Source organism: Schistocerca serialis, unplaced genomic scaffold (assembly GCF_023864345.2).
Source record: "Schistocerca serialis cubense isolate TAMUIC-IGC-003099 unplaced genomic scaffold, iqSchSeri2.2 HiC_scaffold_740, whole genome shotgun sequence".
Taxonomy (NCBI): Eukaryota; Metazoa; Arthropoda; class Insecta; order Orthoptera; family Acrididae; genus Schistocerca; species Schistocerca serialis.
Window position 1 is genome coordinate 27,501 of NW_026048343.1, and position 5,000 is coordinate 32,500.

Below are 5,000 nucleotides of genomic sequence, written 5' to 3' on the forward strand. Positions count from 1 at the left end.
ATGAGTCCCGTATCGTTATTTTTCGTCACTACCTCCCCGTGCCGGGAGTGGGTAATTTGCGCGCCTGCTGCCTTCCTTGGATGTGGTAGCCGTTTCTCAGGCTCCCTCTCCGGAATCGAACCCTGATTCCCCGTTACCCGTTACAACCATGGTAGGCGCAGAACCTACCATCGACAGTTGATAAGGCAGACATTTGAAAGATGCGTCGCCGGTACGAGGACCGTGCGATCAGCCCAAAGTTATTCAGAGTCACCAAGGCAAACGGACCGGACGAGCCGACCGATTGGTTTTGATCTAATAAAAGCGTCCCTTCCATCTCTGGTCGGGACTCTGTTTGCATGTATTAGCTCTAGAATTACCACAGTTATCCAAGTAACGTGGGTACGATCTAAGGAACCATAACTGATTTAATGAGCCATTCGCGGTTTCACCTTAATGCGGCTTGTACTGAGACATGCATGGCTTAATCTTTGAGACAAGCATATGACTACTGGCAGGATCAACCAGGGAGCTGCGTCAACTAGAGCTGAGCAGCCGGCCGCCCGGGAGTGTGTCCCGGGGGCCCGCGCGAACACGCAAGCGTCCGCTCAATTATTCTGCAAACAGGAGGAGGCTGAGCTCCCCTGCACAACACACCTCGAAACCCTCTCAGGTCCCGGCGGCGCGCAGCGCCGTCCTAAGTACTTGGTCGGGTTCGAGAGAGGCGCAATCGCCCGGAGTTAGGCGAGTAGACGCTTTAGGTGCGACCACCCGTGCTCCCAACTGAGCTTGCCGCTGCCGACAGAGGCCCGGGAGCGTGCTGTCGTGGCATTGCCGGCGGGAGACAACACGCGCCACCTACGGTGACCGGCAGCTCCAACGCCAGCGCCACAGAAGGACAAAAGCCCCACTTGGGTGCCGAAGCGAACTCTCCCAGCACAGCGCACGCGCCAACACGTCCGCACAGCTGCGATACAAACCACCTGCGAGAACCGCTGGGGCGACCGAGCAGCAGACGGCGTCGCGGCGCCGAGCGCCGGGCGGCGGCGCATCCTCAGCGCACACAGTCCTCAATCGGACCAGCACACTGCAGATGGCCACCGCGCTTCGCACCGGGCCCGCGAGGACCTACTTTGGCCGCAAGGCGCCGCGAGCAGGGGGCGCCGGCGCGCAGCTGCGCCGCCTGCCGCGTCCGTCGGCCGGCGCGCCTGCCACTGGCCGCCCCCACCAGCCGGCTGTAGCGCGTGCGCCCACGCACCGCGCTGCCAGCACGCCGGGCGGCCCCCCCTCACCGGCCGGGGACGGTCCCACCCAGCCACCGCCGCGTATCGCCTCACACCCAGATCCCCTTTCGCGTTCGTGGGCATGGTGGGTCCCCTTTCACGTTCGTGGGCATGGTGGGTATCCCTGAAACAACCGGTTAATAGCTCGACCGATCGTCGCCAACACTGATTCACCTCTAGCGAGAACAACCGCACCACAACGGGTTACCTGTTGTTCATTTGCGTAACGTCACCAGCAAACGTAGACGTCCATCGCCATTTGCAACGAGTATTGCATGCCTGTGTCAGGTGTCACAACACACTACGTCTGCCCACATAGACGCAACAACATGTGCACGCCTCGAGAACACGTGGAAGGTAGCCCCCGTACGTATGCGGTGTCCATTGCGCGAACGACTGTCAGCCGGCCTCTGCAGGATGTCGCAGATGTGGAACGCGGTGCAACATGCTATCACGGTGTGTGAGAAGAGACGACTACGTCCGAATACACGCTCCACTACATCAACAGACTGCTCATGCTGATCGCCATCCAGGGCGTCCGTTCCTCCCACACGTCTGAATGGCGTACCACACTGCAATCCAGCTCTTATAGGGAGACGACACGTAGCTGCGTGCACAATATTTGGACTGTATGGTCTGCCGTTGCTAGGCGCAGTCGTCGTACGGTCACACATGTGCCACGATGTATCATTCAGTACATACGGACCAATGTGCAGTACAGTTTGTGGGTTTTGCGTACATCGGCGGACAGGTGACAGGCCGTACCACAACGTAGGCTGAGTACGTCGGCATGCGAAGGGCATTGAACATGCAAACTTCTCAACGACCAGCTTGCGAAGGCAGGGGGGAAGGGGGGGGGGCATGTACGTCCTGCTGCTATCCACATTACAGTGTATAGCAGGAGCATGTGGAAAGTCAGCAACACCTGCAAGGTGTTTAACATGACGCGATACACAGGGGACCGGGCAGTGCGAATAGCGAACTATATTGCGAGGGTTGCGGTTAGGCAACACTACACTAATTTAACGAGTTGCATAACAATTACAGAGCAGGTTCAGCGACAACGTGCGTCAGGTTAAGGCGCAATATAGGTTAGGTTGAGGCACAATATAGGTTAGGTTAAGGCACAACATGGGTTACGTTAAGGCACAAATTGGGTTACGTTAAGGCACAACATGGGTTACGTTAAGGCACAACATGGGTTACGTTAAGGCACAAATTAGGTTACGTTAAGGCACAAATTAGGTTACGTTAAGGCACAAATTAGGTTACGTTAAGGCACAAATTAGGTTACGTTAAGGCACAAATTAGGTTACGTTAAGGCACAAATTAGGTTACGTTAAGGCACAAATTAGGTTACGTTAAGGCACAAATTAGGTTACGTTAAGGCACAAATTAGGTTACGTTAAGGCACAAATTAGGTTACGTTAAGGCACAAATTAGGTTACGTTAAGGCACAAATTAGGTTACGTTAAGGCACAAATTAGGTTACGTTAAGGCACAAATTAGGTTACGTTAAGGCACAAATTAGGTTACGTTAAGGCACAAATTAGGTTACGTTAAGGCACAAATTAGGTTACGTTAAGGCACAAATTAGGTTACGTTAAGGCACAAATTAGGTTACGTTAAGGTACAATATGGGTTAGGTTAAGGTACAATATGGGTTAGGTTAAGGTACAATATGGGTTAGGTTAAGGTACAATATGGGTTAGGTTAAGGTACAATATGGGTTAGGTTAAGGCACAACGTAGGTTAGGTTAAGGCACAACGTAGGTTAGGTTAAGGCACAACATAGGTTAGGTTAAGGCACAACATAGGTTAGGTTAAGGCACAACATAGGTTAGGTTAAGGCACAACATAGGTTAGGTTAAGGCACAACATAGGTTAGGTTAAGGCACAACATAGGTTAGGTTAAGGCACAACATAGGTTAGGTTAAGGCACAACATAGGTTAGGTTAAGGCACAACATAGGTTAGGTTAAGGCACAACGTAGGTTAGGTTAAGGCACAACGTAGGTTAGGTTAAGGCACAACGTAGGTTAGGTTAAGGCACAACGTAGGTTAGGTTAAGGCACAACGTAGGTTAGGTTAAGGCACAACGTAGGTTAGGTTAAGGCACAACGTAGGTTAGGTTAAGGCACAACGTAGGTTAGGTTAAGGCACAACGTAGGTTAGGTTAAGGCACAACGTAGGTTAGGTTAAGGCACAACGTAGGTTAGGTTAAGGCACAACGTAGGTTAGGTTAAGGCACAACGTAGGTTAGGTTAAGGCACAACGTAGGTTAGGTTAAGGCACAACGTAGGTTAGGTTAAGGCACAACGTAGGTTAGGTTAAGGCACAACGTAGGTTAGGTTAAGGCACAACGTAGGTTAGGTTAAGGCACAACGTAGGTTAGGTTAAGGCACAACGTAGGTTAGGTTAAGGCACAACGTAGGTTAGGTTAAGGCACAACGTAGGTTAGGTTAAGGCACAACGTAGGTTAGGTTAAGGCACAACGTAGGTTAGGTTAAGGCACAACGTAGGTTAGGTTAAGGCACAACATAGGTTAGGTTAAGGCACAACATAGGTTAGGTTAAGGCACAACATAGGTTAGGTTAAGGCACAACATAGGTTAGGTTAAGGCACAACATAGGTTAGGTTAAGGCACAACATAGGTTAGGTTAAGGCACAACATAGGTTAGGTTAAGGCACAACATAGGTTAGGTTAAGGCACAACGTAGGTTAGGTTAAGGCACAACGTAGGTTAGGTTAAGGCACAACGTAGGTTAGGTTAAGGCACAACGTAGGTTAGGTTAAGGCACAACGTAGGTTAGGTTAAGGCACAACGTAGGTTAGGTTAAGGCACAACGTAGGTTAGGTTAAGGCACAACGTAGGTTAGGTTAAGGTACAACGTAGGTTAGGTTAAGGTACAACGTAGGTTAGGTTAAGGTACAACGTAGGTTAGGTTAAGGTACAACGTAGGTTAGGTTAAGGTACAACGTAGGTTAGGTTAAGGTACAACGTAGGTTAGGTTAAGGTACAACGTAGGTTAGGTTAAGGTACAACGTAGGTTAGGTGAAGGCGCAATGTAGGTTAGGTTAAGGTACGATATACCTTAGGTTAAGGTACAATATCGCTTAGGTTAAGGTACAATATAGCTTAGGTTAAGGTACACGTTGTAGGGAAAGGTGTATTTTGGGGGGGGAGGGGGCGGCAGGTTCGTTGATAGTGATTATCGTAAGTGCATGCCTGCGGGATCATCCGATTTGTCACGTCAGGATGCACTTGTGGCTCATGACAGGCGGCGCTCCGATTCCAAGGTTGTGGCAGATCTGTGTCTTTCATTCCTGCCATTGTTTGTGTACTGTGACAGGAGGCAGTATTGTGATGTTGGGTGCACCCCTGTGTAGGACATGTGTGGGTGTTCGTGGCTTAGCTGAGCAATGGCGGATGTCGGAAGGGTGGGATATTCTGTTTTCTGGGTGGACCTCCCGGTCTGGTTATGATAGTGTGGATTGTGTAATGTGGCGGAGAGGATGCACCGGATGTTCTTCCATGCTGGTGGTTAGATATTGTGTGTGTGCCTGTTAGAGGCAGAGAGTAGTGTGTGATAGTGTCTGGCTGACGTGTGGTTCTCATTGTGTGCAGAGTCTTTCAGCATGTATAGGGACGGTTGTATATATTATCTGTATTCTGATGGCTCTGCATCTATTACTAATCAGTGCCGTGTATACGGTTACTCTGGTTCCAGTCGAAACT

The 5,000-nt window shown here is 50.6% G+C and overlaps 1 non-coding gene across 1 annotated transcript in view; it reads right to left on the reverse strand.

Moving 5' to 3' along the window:
* The window catches only part of LOC126450388 (small subunit ribosomal RNA), a 1,909-nt gene extending 1,399 nt beyond the window's left edge, over nucleotides 1-510 (reverse strand). Inside the window, exon 1 of the ribosomal RNA XR_007584426.1 lies at nucleotides 1-510. This exon is cut by the window's left edge and continues 1,399 nt beyond it. This is a non-coding gene — a ribosomal RNA (small subunit ribosomal RNA).
* Between the last annotated feature and the right edge of the window lie 4,490 nt (nucleotides 511-5,000).